This window comes from Amblyomma maculatum, chromosome 5, assembly GCF_055883805.1.
Source record: "Amblyomma maculatum isolate TAMU_Amacu chromosome 5, ASM5588380v1, whole genome shotgun sequence".
Classification (NCBI taxonomy): domain Eukaryota; kingdom Metazoa; phylum Arthropoda; class Arachnida; order Ixodida; family Ixodidae; genus Amblyomma; species Amblyomma maculatum.
In genome coordinates, this window is record NC_139348.1 from 17,240,348 (window position 1) to 17,261,584 (window position 21,237).

The window sequence follows — 21,237 nt, forward strand, 5'->3', positions numbered from 1 at the left end:
ATCAAACACGTGAGAATAAGGTTTGCCCATGCTCTTGTGTTTCGTATTCCTGGCTCATTCTTGTTGCTTTCAAATTGCGTACACATAGTACCCGGCTTCGACTTCGACAGACAGCCGGTGGCTGCGTTGCGACGGAGGCGAAACAGAGTGGCGTCCGCGTGCTATGCAATGTCAGTGCATGTTAAAGATCCCCAGGTGGTCGAAAGTTCAGGAGTCCTCCACTATGACATATCCAGCCTGAATGGCCTTCGGACGTTAAACCCTACAAACCAAACCAAATTTACGTTCAAAGGCGCTTTCTTTATTCCAGTGAGCCCTTTGTATTGTTTAATGTTTATCCCCGTTTTCCATAGATCAAGCACGTGCCCAAATGTACAGGGCAAATTTCTCTACCTTCTTAAGTTTTTATCGCTGAGTTTTCTTGGTGTGAATTTCAATGAGTAGTTCAAAGTTTACACGTTTCCCTCCAAGTAAACTATGCGGAATAAGCATCGGGCATATTTTAGAATGTTTAAGAAACACTCTAGTAGTTCGATGTCAACGGCGCCTTTGTTCACTTTGTGAAATCTAGATATGTTAAAGTTTATCACTTTTTACTTAAGCTCGTGGCAAAAAAAAAGCTATCTGTTTTTGTGCATGTTCTCCCTGTTAGTTTTTTTAGTCAATATAGGGTAACTGTCTGTAGTAATATATTTTCAAAAATGTTTCTTACACAGTTTATCTCGTTCTCATTAAATCATTGACATGGCCAAGAGTTTATCCGATCTTTTCCTGTTCGCTTCCTCCTAAATTGTTCCAATCTCTAGAGAAATGTTGGATTTCGGCTCTGTTTTTCTACGGTCCGTTTAGTAGGCATTCAGATTTTCATACTTTGTTTGTTAAAGCGCCTAGGACACCAAATTTTGAAGACAAAAAAGCATGCTATGTTTTTCTTCTGCAGGTGTAAGGTCCCCATGACCAAGTATTGGACAGCGATAAGAGAGGAGGATTTTTTCAAGTGCCAAACAGACAACACTAAGCGCGAGAACATTCTCCGGTTTGTCTAAGAAAATTGCTTACAAGATTTTTATAGAATTCCTTATGACAAGTTTCTAAAATTTAAAAGAAAAGTACTGGACACAGCACGCCCCTGACATGTTGTTAATTCAGCTCCTAAGAGTCGTTAAACCTTCTTCCTCCAAATCACGACCCAACGCTAGAAACATAATTATTGACCTTCGAAGCTGGGAACGATGACAGCCATTGCTATTTGCACCACAGCATAGCAACGATGCATGACATCGGTGAGCCACTGCATCGGCGGTCAGTGCCGCTGGTGCACCGGCGCTGGAATGAAACATCCTCACAAGCGTTGCGGTGCGGGCTATTTGGTTGTTCATAATAGAATTTTGAACCGCTCGAAGTGCGGAGGGTGTGTGCGTGTGTCCTCTACCTTCGTTCTCGTCCTTCGTGCTGTTCAAAATTTGATCAGAAACATTCTCGCCGATGGTAGCACGTCATGACTAGCTTCGTTTTGTAGTTTATTCGAAAGAGAAATAAACGAACAGACTACTTTCATATGTGCATACCTCAACACTGAGTGGAAGGAGGAAAAACAAAAATGCAGCATTCACGCATACTTAAGAGTTTCAGTAGATTGGGCACTTATCACAAAGCTTCTCATATAAGCTTGAAGTATGCACCTAAACTCGTATAATATAACTCATATAACACAATGTTCTACTACCTTCTAAGTGTTTTCTATTTAGAAGCAGCCAATTGTCAATGTAAAGAATTTGCACACATTTTTGTGTTTAAGGAGATTATACTGTGTGATTTTTTTTTCCTGTTTTGCCCTCCTCGGGAAAAAAACGAGAAAACATTTTTTTTTTCAAAACTTCTCGTTTCTTTAAAACCCTCCAATATCCAGGTACAATCTGGTGAACCAACCCATGACGTCCCAGCTGACGTCAGACAAATAACCCTCTGCAAGGCTGTTTCTTGGGCTAGTTGATGGAGTTTTCGTATTGTGGGAAAGCCTGAAGCGAATAAAAGAGAGAGACGTGAGACAGACACAGACACTAGACACAACGTTAGCGCTTATTTCAATTCAATTTCTTTATATCCGTTCAATACATTCCAGCTTATACATACAGAAGGACGTTCCAGGGTCAGCGACTGTATCAGCGACTGTAGAAAGAAGGAAAAAAAATGCACGGGCCTGCTACTAACCATTCCAGTTCTCACCTTCTTCGGGGCAAGAGTCAAGGGATATGCCTTGAAACCTGTGTGCGCTTCTATTCACGATAACATAATTTCAACAGGCAGATTTTTATGCTAGGTATGACTGCATTACTTTATCTTTTCCTTTTTATTTTTTTTCCAAATTCTAGTTAAACGCCCATATTTATCCGATTACTCCAGTACTTGATCATTTTTCCTAATTCTAGTTAAACACCCATATTTATCCGATTACTCCAGTACTTGATCATATATATTTACAACCTACAATGCACCCTGGCCAATCCCCCATCGTGGGTATATACCATTTTGTCGTAGGTAATCATCATCATCATCATCATCACTGGATCTGTAGCTGAGCCACCTCTGCTGCCTCATGGATAATTCATCGGAGGCCTTGATGGAAACGGGGAGCGAGCGGACGTATTCTACATGCGGTCTATGTTCTTCCAGCAATTTTGGCCGTTTGTTCTGCCACCGACTAACCCCGAATTTGCGCCAGACCCTTCGCTACCTATCCAGCATGGACTGTGCAAATTTCAATGATTTAAGGCGAGATTTCTTGTCTCTACGATTAATTTCCTGCGGCCAAACCTGACCGAGGGAGCTTGGTCTAATGGCTGCGCACGCTTAGGGCGTGCCCGCTCCCAGCTGTGGCGGCTGCGGCAGCCTCACATCGACTCGCCTCCCCACCCTCAAGCTCAGATATGTCGTATTCCGTTACCGGCATGGACATTTAGCCTGCGGAACTAGCCAACGGCTCATGGACCGCGCTTAAAATGCAACGCCGATACCGCCGACCGACACCATCGTACACGCCGCCGGCCAACACTACGGCGTCTGATGCCACTTCAACTCACTCTAGCCAGCGGCATCGCAGCCGCCCACTGCCACCTGCCAAGAAATGACTACTCCCTCGCCTGCCGACGTATGACTACAAAATTGTCCTTCGCCCTCTAAGTACAATCGACATGAACACCGTTGGCTCCGCCAAACTGGCCATATCTATTTATGAAGGTGCTCAGATTGACGGCCGCGCGGCCCTCACCGCGGACCAAGTTAGAATCCACCCGAGCAGCAACACTGTCATGGTCAGTACTCCGGACAAGGATCGCGCTCTCCTCTACTCCAAGTCCTAAACAATCACCCTATACAAGGTCGCCACCCAGTCACCACGTACGCCCCAGCCCCCGACAACTCTGTTAAAGGAATAATCTATACAAAGCTCACAGGCACGAGACCGACGAAGAGATTCAAGCTGAGTTCAAAGCCAGGAACTCGGACCTCACTGTGGTAGCCGCGCACGCATGGGCCGCACACACTACTTCGTGGTCACTATCGCCGTCGCCAAGTTACCCCGCTACATGCGGTACCTTGGCTTCACTTTCGACGTTTTTCCGTTAAAAATCCGCCTCGAGGCGTGCATTAACGGCCGACAGCTGAGCCAAAGAGCGGACCTATTTCCCCATCCAAGAAAGTCAACCTGCCGCCGCTACAGGCACTGCGCACGATCTTCCCCCGGCCGGCCAACCTCTGACAGGACAGGTCAGAAAGGGAGGCCACCTTACACGCAGCACAAGCTGTAAATAACGCTTCATACAATCCACTCCACCCAAGTAGTCTTCACCAACCATTGGCACTCAGAACGAAGCGGACGAGACAAGCACCGGACGCCAGGCTCGGCCTCGCGACCGTACCCACAGTCGCCGCCAACCTCATCGGGATCCGTTCTTCCTCCACTCGGCAGTGAAAGCCCCTCCAACCGCAGCCGTTCTGTTTCCGCCTTACACAACCCCAGGGCCAGACGCCAGACTGAAGAGGCCAAGACATCGAAACAGGTCGCTTGGAACCCCCCAATTACCGCCTCGTCGCCCAACTCGCAGGTAAGGGGGCTTACAGACATGGTAAAGAAAATCTGGCTCCAACTGGCGGAAGGTAATGAAAAATTCACTCATTTTAATCTGCGCAAATAAACTCTTAAGTTTCAACCGCAGCAGGTGGCTCGCGCTCCTACCTATGACACAGTTAATGATCCAAACATGGATACCGACCAGCCTACGCGCGCAAAACGTAAAGCATCTTCCCCCTCTTCATTAGCAGACATCGACGCCAAATTTGAGGCCTCCGCTGCGCGTATATCTAAATTTTAGGACAGCCTACTCCAACTCACTCCCATGGACAACGCTGCAATGGCAGCCAATATTTAAGCCTTTACGGCCCGCCTCTATGCCATTACGGGCCCACTACAGCCTACCACCTCTCCGAAATCTGCAAACCCTCCAATTCCCTCTCTAAATCCCGCTACCTATCCATCACCTATTATTGTCGCCAGGTCGGAAAGTGCAGCCTCGCGCATCCGCGCAGGAGGCATTTTAAAATCACCTTTGGTGTTCTCGAAGCGCCCTTAACCGTACGCCAAACGCGATGGCCAATTCCCCCATCAGAGTCTGGCAATGGAACTGCAAGGGATTCAAGGCAAAGCGGCGGGCCGTGGAGTACACCCTGCGGGCCCAGCCGCATACCCCTCATATAATAGCACCCTAAGAAACATACACAGACACTAAAATTATCAGTTACGCCGCATACAACCAGTCAAAAACCCAAAGACAAAGTCCCAACACCATCATACTGGTCCATCAAAATCTAACTGCTAATAAACTAGATTTGAACTACGCTGAGGTCTCGCACACATTCATACCGGCCCTCTCGGAATACCCGATCCCACGCCCCTATTCATGTCCTGAATTTCTACAGCCCCTCCAGCGACAAGACCCCACAAGTAGCCACCCTTGTCTGCAAGGCATGCATGGTCGCAAGCACAGGGATGCTCCTCATATTTGGTGACTTTAACGCGCCGCACGAGGAGTGAGGCTATCCGAACAAAACATGCGGTCGTAAGGGAGCTAAAGTGTGGGAGAACGCCCAGACTCTGGGACTTACACTACTCACTGATCTCGAAAGACCCACCCGCATCGGTAACAGCATCACTCGGGACAGCTGTCCTAACCTCACTTTTGCTAGAATCGTCACAGATGCGCGACCACAAAATTTTAGAATGAACATAAGCAGCGACTACTATGTTCTCAGCGCGACATTCACAGCCACACACAGCAAAGCCCCTCACCGCACAGTGAAGCACACCAGTTGGGACGCGTTCAGATACGTATACTACTAAACGTACTAAACGTATGGGTGTACGTACTAAACGTGCACCCATACCCATCAAGGACCTGGACGTCTGGACAGCCTCATTACTCCAGGATGCCGAAAATGCCACCTCCACGGCCACGCAGGAGAAGGATGGCCCCAACCCTGATGCCAAAACTCATCCACATGTGGGAAGCGCAGCGTAGCCTTCACGTTCGCTGGCTCCATGCAAACACAACCGCACTCTCAAACTTCGCCTCGCACACCTTGAGCGAGAGGTCGAAACTTACGCCGCCAAGCTCGTTCAACCACGTCCTTTGTAAGAACAGAAACAAAGCAGCCTGAAACCAGGTTCAATAATTTTTCTTCCTATTCATCCCATGTTTCGGACATACTGTCGGGTATATCATAGAACAGAAGAGTGTCCCTTAGCTTCCTGTCTTCCAGCTAAGCTTGTACAAGACGTATCTTGTTATTTTCATATCCTTTAGCTCCCTCAAACTACGCAATTCCTCGGGGGCACCATCAGTGGTAGATGATTGAGATTCGACTGCCGATAGTCTTGCGTCAATATCGACAATATGTCTAATCATAAATTCTTAATTTAGTTTTATTTTATTTATAGAGACTATTAAGTGCGATAGCTCTAACTCCATTGTAGCGGTCCTTGAATTAACGCCTTCTAATAAAGTCAACATGTCATTAAGCTGTTTCTGCATAGAATTATCAACAGTGCCGTCTTTGGACCGCGTGTCTAATCCAGCGCCCATTGCAGGTCTAGGGATAAGTTCAATATCCCCCGACACCAAAAACCGGTTGTGTACAAACATCGATGCATTCCACAAGTAAAAGCAACAGCATTACCGGGCGTGGGAACAGGCACCTATTGCTCGATGTCTTAGTGAACATAGAAACCTTATTACCAACCTGCACGAAGAAACGCATGCTGTGAAACAGCCGCATGACGACGCTGTCCCCACGCCCACTGAAAGGCGCGGGCCACTGCAGTCGATTTTAATCCAGGCAGAAAGTGATGTCGTGGACGATGCGCAGGGCTTGTACGATGGAGACATGGTATAGCAGGGTTGCCAGAACTGTTCGTGGTCCACGCTGTCAACTTGGCCGTTGGCAGTCACAGGCGCAGCTGGGATGGTATCAGCTGGTGCCTTAGATCCGTCGCTGAGTTCAAAGGCTGCCATTACCTGCACGAAGAAACATGCTGTGAAACAGCCGCATGACAACGCTCTTCCCACGCCCACTCAATCATGTGCACTCACTCACTCGCCACTCACTCATGTGCACTGAAGCAGGAAACATACCTTTTTTTTTAGGTGTTTTCTGCTCGTGCGTATGTTGCACCACTTTTCCTTGCTTATAAAAAGACTTTTTTATAAGCATGGTCCTTTTTATGGTCCAGAAGTTTCCTGCCACATGTGTTGCATCCTCCATAGCCGCATGTGAGAGGAAGCGGCAAACGTTTGGCTGTGCACACACCGAGTGCAGGGATAGGCTAAAGAAACAAAGTGTACACAAGCTGGTACTCGTTTGGTCTGGCTTACAAAGGCCTTTGATTTGATGACAAGGGCAGTAAATGACAGCAGCAGCGATCCGCAGTAGAGCGAGCGAACAAAGTGCTGACCCAGATCCTATGCCTCCTTTTCCGTTTTTTCGAGTCATATAGGTTTCCGTTGTGGTTTTTTCTATTAACATAGTACGTGGAGTTCAATCTAACCTACTATCCAGCTGGAGAGGCTCAGATAACTATAGATTTGCTAAAGGACGGGGGGGATGTCGTGCTAGAAAAACTGCCCACCCTGTATACGCAGTGCCTGGTGTCATTGATGGTATCGAAAACATGGAAGAATGCAAACACTATCCTCATTCATAAGAAAGGGGACTCTAAGGACCTTAAAAATTACAGACCAATCAGCTTACTGTCTGTTACGTATCAGGTATTTACTAAGGTAATCGCTAATAGAATCAGGACAACCTTAGACTGCAATCAAGAAAAAGGATCAAGCAGGGTTTCGGAAACGGTACTCTACTATCGATCATATCCATACCATCAATCAGGTGATAGAAAAATGCTCGGAATATAACCAGCGCTTATACATAGCATTCATTGATTACGAAAAAGCATTTGACTCAGTTGAAACCTCGGCGGTGATGCAGGCATTGCGAAATCAGGGGGTATACGAGCCGTACGTGAAAGTGCTGGAAGATATATATAGTGGCTGCACAGCAACCATAATTCTGCATAAAGAAAGTAACAAAATTCCCATAAAGAAAGGTCTTAGGCAAGGAGACACAATCTCCCCAGTACTATTGACAGCTTGTTTAGGGGAAGTATTCAGATACTTGGAATGGGAGCAGTTAGGGATAAGGGTAGATGGAGAATACCTCAGTAATCTGCGATTTGCTGATGACATTGCCTTGCTAAGCAACTCGGGGGATGAACTGCAAATAATGGTTGATGACCTAGACAGGAAAGGTAAAAAGGTAGGCTTGAAAATCAATATGCAGAAGACTAAGATAATGTTCAACAGCCTCGGAAAGGAACAGCAGTTTATATTAGGTCGCGAAGTACTGGAAGTAGTAGGCGATTATGTCTACTTAGGACAGGTAGTAACCACAGATCCGGACTATGAAAAGGAAATAACAAGAAGAATAAGATTGGGATGGAGCGCATTTGGAAAGCACTCGCAGATTATGACTAGCAGCTTACCGGTATCGCTAAAGAGGAATGTATAGAACAGTTGCATTTTACCTGTACTCACCTATGGCGCTGAAACGTGGAGGCTAAGCAAGAGAGTTCTACTTAAGTTGAGGACAACCCAGAGGGCTATGGAACGAAAAATGGTAGGGGTAACATTAAGAGATAGGAAGCGTGCAGGGTGGGTCAGAGAAATAACTCAAGTTCCCGACATTCTAGTGAAAATTAAGAAGAAGAAATGGGCATGGGCAGAACATCTAGTGCGAAGAGAGGATAACCAATGGTCGCTTAGGGTAACAATCTGTATTCCAAGAGAAGGAAAGCGTAGCAGGGGGCGGCAGAAAGTTACGTGGGCGGATGAGGTTAAGAAATTCGCGGGGGTCAAGTGGATGCAGCCGGCACAGAACCGCGTTAAGTGGAGAAATATGGGAGATGCCTTCGCCCTGCAGTGGGTATAGTCAGGTTGATGATGAGGATCCTGAGTGTACTCCGCACCTGGTGTGCAGTCCACAGGGTCACATTCTTGCTGAAAAAACATTTTCTGCTGCTTAGATAGTCCGCGCCTGCTGTGTAGTCCGAAGGAATGTATTTTGGTTGGAAAAATATTTTATTATGTAGCTAAGCAGCATAGCATGCAATGCATAAGCAATCATTATGCTATCAAACAGTAAAACCGTGTGTTTTATTATAACGAGCACCCTCATTTCCCCTTAATTGATCTGCTTGTAGCTTACGGGGGTCTCGGTTCTGGCAGTCTTGAAGCCACAGGTAGCGTAAGAGGGTTCTAGCACAGCGTTCGCCCTCGCTCTTGACCACGTTCTACGTGACGCTGGCGGTAACAAAGGACGTTCTACGTCCGCCGCTATGGCTGAGGGTGGCGCTGGTGAACACTCTCAAGGTTCGTATACAGACAACACAAATACCCAAGCAAGTGGCAGGGGGGACAGCGGCCGATGTAGCTCAGTTGGTAGAGCACGGGACGCGATATTCGGAGGTCGTGGGTTCGGTTCCCACCATCGGCACGTTGTTTTTTCTTCTACTTTGCGTTTAATTATCTTTCCCCTAAACAGATTCGTTACTAATTTCTGTGATTATCTAAGCAAAACATAAAAAAAAAGACGTAAGAGGACCATCCCCAACGCTTTCCTTGGCCTCGCCGACTGTTGGCTTCTTTCCTTCATATATTATAACGAGCACCCTCATTTCCCCTTAATTGATCTGCTTGTAGCTTACGGGGGTCTCGGTTCTGGCAGTCTTGAAGCCACAGGTAGCGTAAGAGGGTTCTAGCACAGCGTTCGCCCTCGCTCTTGACCACGTTCTACGTGACGCTGGCGGTAACAAAGGACGTTCTACGTCCGCCGCTATGGCTGAGGGTGGCGCTGGTGAACACTCTCAATGTTCGTATACAGACAACACAAATACCCAAGCAAGTGGCAGGGGGGACAGCGGCCGATGTAGCTCAGTTGGTAGAGCACCGGACGCGATATTCGGAGGTCGTGGGTTCGGTTCCCACCATCGGCACGTTGTTTTTTCTTCTACTTTGCGTTTAATTATCTTTCCCCTAAACAGATTCGTTACTAATTTCTGTGATTATCTAAGCAAAACATAAAAAAAACGTAAGAGGACCATCCCCAACGCTTTCCTTGGCCTCGCCGACTGTTGGCTTCTTTCCTTCATATATATATATATATATATATATATATATATATATATAGCAAAGATCATTAACACTTCATTTATTCTTCGTCGATGTTTCGACCGGGGTCCGGTCTTTTTCAGGACTGAAAAAGACCGGACCCCGGTCGAAACGTCGACGAAGAATAAATGAAGTGTTAATGATCTTCGCTATTTATTTCTTCTGCAGCCAAGAACGTCTTTTTCGCAAGTATATATATATATATATATATATATATATATATATATATATATATATATATATATATATATATATATATATATATATATATATAGTGAAATGTGGATTTAATAGCTGGTTCAAACGTCTAGCGCTGGCAGTAATTCGGGCACAGCAGGATCGAATTACCAGCCGCAGGGCACAGCTTCAGCGCGAGAGAGATGGGCGCCGGAGACAAGCGATGCTGATGGTGATGCCGCAGCGTTGTTTGTTCTTCGTCTTCTTTACATTTTCCCCGCGTGAAGAAGTCGCCATCCTGGCGACTCACTTAGAAGAGACAACCAGAGGGTTGTAATACGGCTTGAGGCGGCTAACATGGACAACCTCACGGCCGTGGCGGCGGTGGTCGGAAGAAGGGGTGACTGGCTCGATGATTTAGTTAACCGGGGGTGTGCGTTCCAAGACGCGATAAGGTCCGTGGTATTTCGTTTCTAGTTTGCTGGCGGCAGGAACGCATAGCCAAACGAAGCTGTCGGCCAGGAACGTTGGAGCAGGGGTATTGCTATCATGCTGGTCTTTGCGATAGCCTTGAGTGTTGGAGGTAAACGTGCGAGCTAGCTGAGGCCATTCCTCGGCCTTCTGTAAAATATCTGACAAAGCACTTTACTCAGAGGCATCTGGATTGTATGGCAAAATTGTGTCCAGAGTGCAAGATGGTTCACGGTCATATAAGAGAAAGAAGGGCGAAAAACCAGTTGTTGCTTGGGTGGCAGTGTTGTACGCGAACGTTACGAATGGCAGTACCTGGTCCCAGTTGGAGCTCCCAGATTCAGATGTAACATACATTGCGAGCATGTCCCCAAGCGTACGGTTGAAACGCTCCGTGATGCCGTTGGTTTGCGGGTGAAACGCGGTTGTAGCCCGATGTATTGATTTGCAAGACGAGAGGAGCTCTTGGACTACTTCGGAAAGAAAGACACGGCCTCTATCACTGAGTAGCTCGCGAGGGGCACCGTGTCGAAGAATGAAGTGGTGCAGAAGAAAATGGGCTACCTCTCAGGCTGTCGCCGCGGGAAGTGCAGCAGTCTCCGCGTGGCGGGTCAGGTGGTCGACGGCGACGATTACCCATCGATTACCGGCGGTACTGCATGGTAGCGGACCATAAAGGTCGATTTCCACGCGATCGAATGGGCGAGCTGGACCCGGTAAAGGCTGGAGAGGGCCAGCGGGGTGGCTAGAAATCTTGCGTTGTTGACAGGCGGTACAAGAGCGAATGTAACGACGTACGAAATTGTACATTCCCCGCCAGTAATACCTCTGACGAATTCGATCATAGGTTTGCAGGACGCCGGCATGAGCGCTTTGCGGGTCAGTGTGATGGTGGGCACAAACCTCGGAGCGGAGGTGGCGTGGAATGACAAGAAGCCATTTTCTGCCGTCTGAGTTGTAGTTCCTTCGGTAGAGGAGGCCGTCCCGAATGGCAAAATGGGAGGCCAGTCGGCGGAGTGCCCGAGGATGCATAGCCGCAGAAGTAGTGCCTAGGATATTTAGCAGGTTAGAAACCCAAGGATCTTGTCTTTGCTCGAAAGGCATATCCTCAATGGTGAGTGCTGACAAGGATTCTTGAGGAGGGGATGATGAGTTAGGCGAACGTACCGGTGACCAAGAAAGAGCGTTGGCGTCAGAGTGCTTGCGTCCAGAGCGGTACACTACAAAGATGTCGTATTCCTGAAGCCTGAGAGCCCAGCGCCCGAGACGGCCAGGCGGATCTTCGAGAGACGCGAGCCAGCAGAGAGCGTGACAATCTGTAACTACCTCGAAGGAGCGGCCATACAAGTAAGGGCGGAACTTTGTTATAGCCCACACGATGGCTAGGCACTCCTTTTCGGTAACGGAGTAGTTGGACTCGGCTTTGGTAAGAGCATGGCTTGCGTAGGCGACAACGTATTCCGAGAAGCCAGACTTGCGCTGGGCGAGGACGGCGCCGAGGCCGACACCACTGGAATCGGTGTGAAGTTCTGTAGGTACAGTAGGGTCGTAATGGCGAAGGATTCGCGGTGACGTCAGAACATTGCGCAGTGTGGCGAATGCATCATCGCAGGCTGGCGACCAAGAGGAGAGGTTAGGGGCGCCTTTCAAGAGCTGTGTAAGGGGGGCTATGATGGTTGCGAAATTCCGAACAAACCGACGAAAGTACGAGCAGAGGCCTACGAAGCTTCGCAGTTGTTTCAAATTGGTCGGTTTCGGAAAGCCAGCAACGGCGCGCAGCTTCTCAGGATCAGGCAGAATTCCATCTTTGCACACAGCATGTCCGAGTATTGTGAGCTGGCGGGCACCGAAGCGGCACTTTTTGATGTTCAGTTGAAGACCAGCGCGGGTTAGGCAGGTGAAGACCTGGCGAAGTCGAGTCAGGTGGGTCGGGAAGTCGGTTGAAAAGACGAAGATATCATCAAGGTAGCATAAACAGATGTTCTATTTCAGGCCACGCAGTACGGTGTCCATCATTCTTTCAAATGTGGCTGGGGCGTTACAGAGTCCGAATGGCATAACATTAAATTCGTAAAGCCCGTCTGGAGTAATAAAGGCGGTCTTAGCGTGATGCTCCTCTGCCATGGGCACCTGCCAATACCCAGAGCGCAAATCAAGTGAGGAAAAGAATTCTGCACCTTGCAAGCAATCTAGGGCATCGTCGATACTTGGGAGGGGGTACACATCACGACGAGTAATTTTGTTGAGGCGGCGATAATCAACACAAAATCGTATGGAGCCATCCTTCTTAACTAGGACGACAGGAGACGACCATGGACTACAGGATTTTCTAATTACTCCGCGTTGCAGCACTTCATCGACTTGTTGGGCAATAACACGGCGCTCATTCGGGGACACCCGATACGGCCGCTGATAGAGAGGTGGGTGAGCGCCAGCGTCGATGAAGTGGGAAACGGTCGTCGTGCGGCCCAAGGAAGATTGCAGAATGTCGAAGGAGGCGCGGAATTGGTGTAGAAGGTCAAGAAGTATCTCGCGGTGGCGCGGTTCTAGAGCGCTGTCCACAGAATGGTCAAAAAGGTCCCGCTGTAGTGGATCTGAAGCCACACGAGTTGGAGTCAAGGCGTCAACTTGGCAAACAGGGAATGACATATCATCAAAGGCGAACAGAAGGTCCACGGGCTCGATGCGGCCGAGGCACTCCCCTTCGATCAACATAGCGGGAGATGCAAGAGGATTGGCTACCAGTAGTGTGCAAGCGCCGTTGTTCATGTCAAGGACGGCAAACGGCAGCGGTAAGTGGCGGCGGCGGCAGACAACGTTGGAGGGCACAAAGAATACTGTAGTGGCGGTGGTAAAAGAGGCAGTGAGGGGAACCAGAACAGCGCTAACGGGTGGGATGGTTGTGTCATGAACTGCGAGGAGTTTGGCCGCAAAACGAGGACACGACTTGTGGAGCAGGGCATCAGATGGTGCATCACTTGGTTCAATGAGCTCTACTTGATGATTGGCGCAGTCAATGATAGCATGATGCTTGGACCGGAAATCCCAGCCGAGAATGACGTCATGAGAACACGTGGGGAGAACGACAAATTCGATGATGTACAAGGCTACAGCAATGACGACGCGAGCAGTGCAGTCAGCTGTCGGCTGTATACTGTGAGCGGATGCGGTACGAAGCGATAGTCCCTCGAGAGGCGTAGTCACCTTTCGGAGAGAGCGGCAGAATTTTCAGCTGATAACGAATAGAGTGGCACCGGTGTTGACGAGCACAAGAGTATGAATACCCTCAACGATGACAGCAATAACATTCGCGGGGTTAAGACGAGGACTTTGAAGTTCTGTAAAATACGCAATTCGTGCCTCGCGAACTGTGGTGGTTAGTTTTCCGGCTGAGTAGCGGGTCGTCGGTGCATTGGCGAAATGGAGCGGCGACGTAGTGATGGCGAACGACGAGGCAGGAAGTCCGGAGGGTCAGGGGGTGCTGTTGGAGGACCCGATGGGACGGGGAACTGGGGGGCCAAATAAGGTGGCGCAGGCCGTGCAGCAAAGGCCATATTTATTCGGCGCCGGCAGTAGCGTGTAGTGTGCCCAGGGATGCCGCAGTGGTAGCAAATAGGCCTGTTGTCTGCAGTGCGCCGTGGAGATGGTGTCTGACGCAAGGGGGGAGCAAAAGCTCTTGGTGCCGAACGCATAGGGGGCGAAGCATAGGCATATGCTGGCTCAGGATGTGGACTTGAAGTAACTTCGGCATATGTGCGACGCAATACATGAGAAGGAGCAGGCGCGAATGCTGGAGCGTAGCTCAGTGGCGCAGCGCCGGACGATGACATTGTGCGCGTGGGGAACGGCATTGAGGGTGCGACCGGAGCTGATTGAGGAGCAGGATTAGGGACGACTTCAGATACATGTTGCTGGATTGCACGGCGAAGCTCCGGAACAAGGTCACTTTGTGACGACTCCTTAAAATATGGCTGCAGGGACAGTTGACGCGCGAACTCCTGACGTACAAAAGCCTTGATGTCTTCAGAGAGGCTAGATGACTCCTTCTCCGCGGCTAGTTCAGCAAGTGATGCTTGAGACTGGCGAAACAAAACACGCTCCTTGCGGAGTTCGTCGTAGCTTTGACAGAGCTCGTAGATCTCCTTGACTGTAGTGGGGCCTTTGGCGACGCATTTGGCAAGCACTCGCAGATTATGACTTGCAGCTTACCGGTATCACCTTGCCTGTACTCACCTATGGGGCTGAAACGTGGAGGCTAACCAAGAGAGTTCTACTTATGTTGAGGACAACCCAGAGGGCTATGGAACGAAAAATGGTAGGGGTAACATTAAGAGATAGAAAGCGTGCAGAGTGGGTCAGAGAAATAACTCAAGTTACCGACATTCTAGTAGAAATTAAGAAGAAGAAATGGACATGGGCAGGACATGTAGTGCGAAGAGAGGATAACCGATGGTCGTTGAGGGTAACAAACTGGATTTCAAGGGAAGCAAAGCGTAACAGGGGGCGGCAGAAAGTTAGGTGGGCGGATGAGATTAAGAAGTTCGCAGGGGTCAAGTGGATGCAGCTAGCACAGAACCGGGTTAAGGGGAGAAATATGGGAGAGGCCTTCGCCCTGCAGTGGGTATAATCAGGCTGATGATGATGATGATGATGTTGAAAGCGCCGTCATCAACTCCTGTGAGGACATGACGTATCTTAACGGCCTCAGTCATGGTCGGGTCAACGCGGCGACACAAATCAACAATGTCCTCAATGTAACTGGTGAACTTTTCACCGGGCAGTTGCAGTCGCGACTGAAGACGCTGTTCCGCGCGGAGTTTTCGGACGGCGGGGCGGCCAAAGACATCAGAAGATTTTGTTTTGAAATTCGCCCAGGTGGTAAAGTCCGATTCGTGGTTTCGAAACCACAGATTAGCGACGTCGCTCAAGTAAAAGATGACGTTATTCGGCTTACGATTGTCGTCCCAGTTTTTGTGACGGCTGACCCGCTCGTAAGTGGACAGCCAATCGTCGACGTCGTCATCGCTGCTTCCACTGAAGGTAGCAGGGTCCCGTTGACGAAGGGCACCTGTGCAGGTGACTGGCGGAGGTAGGTGCAATGAAGTAGGCTCCGTCATTGGGGTAGTCAACGTTCTGCTGCGAAGTTCCAGGGCGAGATGTATATATTGTTACAATGAAGATGATCGCCTGTGGCGCGAGAGGAGCCCTCGCGCTAGGCCAACCAATAAATCATCCTTCACCCTATCGCCATGTTGTGCTTTCCTCTTTGCTTGTCACCACGTAACATTTTGGTTGGAGGTGCGGCGTACGTGATCCCCATCCTCGCCTTGGAGCATCGACGCCATCTGTGAGTCGGGACCATCGACAGATGGCCTAGGAACATCGCCGAGCAGCTTAGCCTTAGCCCTTTCAGCCCAGACCAGACCAACTACCACCGCCCAGCCCCCAGCCCGGATCTTAAGACAAGGAGAACACACAGACCAACCGGAACCGAGACGAAGGACACGAAAGACCCGAATGACCCGAAGGAACCGATGGACACGAACACGCAACCCTCGCCCAAGCCGCCCGACGCGACCTCGAGGTATCGGGCCCATGGATGGTGGCGGATGGTTGAAGAGCTCCAGGGGAGGCGGATCACCTACGCTTCAGACATCGTGGTGGCAAGCAAATCATTCATTCCTGTCTTTCCTTGAACATCCGCACCGTCACGTCGCCATCAACTTCAAGCGAACCGATCGGGACGATCGCTCGGTGGCCCCGGGAAGTGTTACGAAGAAGATCGGCAGTGTCGCGAGAGGAGCCCTCGCGCTAGGGCAACGATTATATTATCCTTCACCCAATCGCCATGTTGTGCTGTCTTCTTTGCTTGGCACCACGTAACAATACATATGCCTTGTCCTGTATACATAGTTCTTTATGTACCGTTGTTCCGCGTTTAAAACACCCTTGAATTAACTGACAAACCACTGTAATACGCTATTTTAATAAAATACCCAGAGCGAACAATAGGTGACGCGGTAGAACTCGCAGGCCTTCTTAACCACGAGGCACGCTTGGAAGCAAAAAAACAACCATCTGGCCAATCACAAATCAACATGGTACTAAACCATACAGGATCGGTCCCAAAAGTCGCGAGAATTTTGAAAGAACTCCATGAAATTTTAATGCAAAGCGACCGACTAAAGCACATTTACCACCAAGCCCAACATGTTGTTTACTGCCGTGGCGAAAACCTCGGCGACATTTTAACTTCATCAAAAACACGTCACACCGAACCAATTGGTCGCCATCCATGCAACAAATCATGTTGCAAAGTTTGCGCACACATGACGAGATCAGTAATTGCTTCCAGCATTGCATCAAACTTTAACCTGAAATTCTTGTAACTACTAATAACGTAAGACTGATAACGTAATCTACATGCTTGAAAGTTCAGTCTGTAAAATTCAGCATATATAAGCCAAACATAAATGACGTTCAGATACCATTTCAATAATCACAAAGCTCATTGCAGTACACTGCGTAACCTCCCTATCTCTAAACATGTAAATATTACTAAGCACAAATATTATGACAGCCAACAATTGCCAATACCAATGAAAATATGGGGGACTTTTTTCCTGGATATGGATCAACACGAAATAACATTCTATTCATGAAGATAAAGTCCACGCTGCAGGATGTCGTGGGTTTTTCTCCGACCTAGGTCACGTAATTGTCTTCTTGTTCGTAACCAATCATCGCCTTGATTAGATTATTCACATTGATCAACACCAAAAATGTACTCTTTGCTTTTCTTTGTTGCAGTGATAGTCGGCTCTGCTTGTATGCATGGCATGTCATTTATATGCATGTCATTTTCTCTACATTTGTTTTCTGATTAGCGGTCTGAAAATGGTTAATTCCACGCCAGGCACAAAATTTCGCAAACCGGTGGATGGAGCATACAACAGCAAAAAAGATGTGACATGACATGATGAAGCACGCGCGATATTGTTTTAGCTTTTCTAATGCGAAAATGGGGTGGTGATCTTGTTAGGGCTCATTTTATGTATATTTATTTCATTCTACACAGTGCAGTTCATACAGTGTTTATCGCAGGGGTTGCGCATACGAGACATCGTAGGTATAAACAAAACTATAGAGAAATAGTGCAAAATTTTTAAACACCAAATTTAACACATCAAAAACTACAAACGTTGGCTGCGTGGGTGCAGTAAGTGAAGTGATTATGAATTAATTAGGGCATCCCTAAATATATCTATCGGCATTGTCCCGTAATAATCAATTAAGAATGACAAAGTTTTTATTCGGTTCCAGATGCACAGACTTTCTAGTTTTCTTAATCAAGCAATGGACCTTTTGGCGTGCTTCAGGTTACATGAAAAAATAAATAAAATAGGGCTAATTTTTTTGTTTGGGACAGGGCAAATGGCTGGATTCAAGTTTTAGATTTACGATTAGTTAGAGATTTAAGATTTTAGATGGGCACATTTACTGGGCGTGTTCTAGTAAGCAAATGAAGCTCCAGCCGACTTCTGCTCACTCAGATATTGTGATCCCGCTGTTTGACGTCTAGCTCCACAAGAAGTGCGCACATCAGATGCAAGTGAGCTGTCATAATCTACTGGGCGGGCTCGTTGAAACTCGCTTCCTCGAGTTTGTCTCAGTCCCCGTGGTAAAAACGCTTCTGGAGGAAATGACTTGCGCACGCACAAATGATCCGAAGAAAAAAGAAAGGCATGCAGCTGTAGCATACATCTAGAAAGTATAGCCTGGCCTGAAGACATACGGCAAAGCGCTTGATTGCTTTATTGCGCAGGTGCACCCTCCTCTCTTTATCCCCCCCCCCCCACCCGAAAGGCTTGCTTAGCTAAGCGAGTGGATAAGCGGCGAAGTACTTAAAGTGGCTGCCCGAAAAGACATGAGGAGCGTTTCATACAGTCCTGCCCTGATGCGCTTTCATAATGTTGTTTCTGAAATTTAATTATCCTGCATTTTACCCGGACGGAGCATTGCTGGATGGACCGAGTCGGGAACGTGCAGATGTATTCTTTATCAGGAAACTTTGGAATGCCTGTCGCCTTTCAAGAAAGGTGTGTCAGCATCGAACCTGTTTTAGGTGCTGACTCATCACCCACCCCGCAGGGTAGGGTTTCCTGCTGTTGCCATTTTTTATTTTTAGGCCACAGGATGACCGAGTCCAGTCTGAGAAATACATACCTGAGAAACAACTTTTCACTCCTTGACCTACTTTATTCTCCCCCCTTCCCCGCCCAGCTTTTCTTCTTTGGAAGCAAAAGCGTATTGAAACCCTTGCCAGTGATGATCGCGTTGCCAGGACGAAAAGTTCACTCGTAGAAACGTTGGCTCGACTTGAGAACTGAGCCTCCCTAAACCTCCCCCCCCCCCTTCCTATCTACCCTTGTTCAGTGCTCTTTCAGATCTTGGTTCGAGACAGATAACAAACCACTAGTGAAAGCCTTTTGCATCAAACATCCGGGTTCGAACTGTCCTAGTGATACATCACATTTAGGACTTAAGCACTCCCTAATACGAAACGACTTAACCACGAATCTTGAGTGCCCCCTCTGGCGATATCGGGCGGAAATAAATCCGATGGTTTGGATTCGAACCTAGGAATCTGTCTTGAGAAACAAGTGCGAAACCTCGTAACTGTAGCAGCCGGTCACACCGCGTGTTAACTCCAAGTCAAGCTCGCTGTGTGCATCGCACATCATCGCCTCCGTCATCAATCAATCTGTGCGCTGTCGACCGCGCTTTTCTCTCATTAAAGAGTTCAGCACCCGTGTGGCCCCTTTCTTCAACGTTGTCTTCGCGGCACAAATAATCACATTATAATGCCTGACAACCAAACAGTTCACCAGTCAACTCTCTTGAAACTCGCCCAGATAATTGTCTTAATTAAAATTAGCTGGTACACACTGTTAATACGTTTGTTGATTCATTTGCTCGCCAATAAATTTTTTTCTGTATCCGAAGAAAACGGATACAAGCCTAAGTGCATATCCTTCAACGAGAAATTATTCTTTCTCCAAAAATGAAAATTCCTGAATTTCGATAACGCAACCAATAAATACAAAGGTTAGCGAGCGAGAAAGTAAAAAACGGAAGAAAATGTATCCAAGGCAAAAAAAATCCATGTGTTTAATTCCGCCTTATGCCCCAAACGACAACACAAGCAAACTGAAAAAAAAATTTAGTTCAACGTGACGTTGCTTATGTCTGAAGAAAGGCAACTTTTAAGTTATTTCAAAAGCGAGCTTTTTTCGAGTGGCCCAGGTAGCACAAAGTGGGCTATGAAGGGTGGGCCCCGGTGGGCCCGATGTAGGCAATGCAGGACAGACCCGGTGGGCTCAATGTGGGTGCTGCAAGAGGGGCCGACGTAGGCCCGAAGCGGGCTGTCGACAAAGCCCCAATGGGCCCCACTAGGGGCCGATGCAGGCAGCCCTTGGGGGGCTGCCCACATTTTTCCGGCATTGTTAAATGGGCACATCCCACCAACTCCCTGCGATGGCCCTACTTTGGACCGATTTGGGCAGCCGCTTTGAAGGAACATTTTTTTTTAAATTTCAGTTAGCCCCTCAGATAATGACATAGGACCAATGCGGATTCTATAGCGCTAGCCGCACTTGCCCACATTATTCTCATAGGGGTCCGACGAAGGAAATTGATGGAAAGCCCTAGTCCCAGTTTTCCCAATCAATATTTAGGCACATAATTAAGTAATTATTTTATACATGTCTCCACTTTCTAAACAGCCACAATATTAAATTTTACAATAATTCATAACATTCATCCAGCCGAAATGACTTCATGTACATCTTGTTCAGGCTATGGAGATGTGTATTCTGAACAGCAATATTGTGCTGCGATTTGCAGGCTGTCCAAAGCAACCACATAAGAGGCAACAGTTAGCAATCAGTTTGTTTTAGTATTTGTAGCGCAATTTGCATGAGCGCGAGAACTAAAGCCATGTAAATTTCTAATCGACTAAACATGGCAACAACTGTTATACAAATCATCTATAATAGTAATTTAGGGCAACATCTAATGCGAATAAAGGTTGGAAACAATGATTACGCAATTGCACGCACGCCTTCTAGCCCCATTACAGCCGATGTGGGACCTACAGCGGTTTTGTGTGGGCAGCCCCAATTGGGCTGGGAGTTGGTTTTGAACCTAAAGCCCACTTGCTGTTGCACGTGCCTTCAAATTCCCCACAAGGGACCAATTTCGGCATCACGCGGGCCCTCCCGCCTTCCAGCCCCATTACGGCCCATGTGGGATATAAACAGTTTTATGTGGGCAGCCCCAATTGGGCTGGACGTTGTTTTTGAACCTAGAGGTTGCACGGGCCTTCAAAGTCCCCACAAAGGACCGATTTTGGTACCATGCGGGCACGCCCGCCTTCCAGCCCCACAACAGCCTATGTGGGACCTAAAGCGGTTTAGCTAAGGCTGCCTCATTTGGGCTTCACGAGGGCTTGCCCAAATTGAGCCCTTATTCATATTTCACCTGCCCTCAAGTAACCTACAAGGGGCCGATTAGGGCAGCATGTGGGTATGTCCGTTTTCTTGCCCCACTACGGCCGATGTTGGTCCAACAAAGATTTATTGGGGGCGGCCTCATTTCGGATCTATGAGGGCTTTCCCATAAAAAGCCCACATTTCGGTTGGATTGCCCTCAAATATCCGACAAGGGACCCTTGTGGTCTGGATGCAGGAATGTGCTCTGCATTAGCCCAAGAAACACCGCTATGGGACCCATGCAGGAGCAGCAGGGGCAA

The 21,237-nt window shown here is 48.1% G+C and overlaps 1 long non-coding RNA gene across 1 annotated transcript in view; it reads right to left on the bottom strand.

Annotated features, from left to right (window-relative positions):
* Nucleotides 1–1,887: 1,887 nt before the first annotated feature.
* Nucleotides 1,888–21,237, bottom strand: part of LOC146187817 (uncharacterized) — a 125,996-nt gene continuing 106,646 nt past the window's right edge. Inside the window, exons 3-4 of the long non-coding RNA XR_014707153.1 lie at nucleotides 6,295–6,569; nucleotides 1,888–2,018 (exon numbers count right to left, since the gene is read on the bottom strand). This is a non-coding gene — a long non-coding RNA (uncharacterized LOC146187817). The remainder of the gene's footprint in view (nucleotides 2,019–6,294; nucleotides 6,570–21,237) is intronic.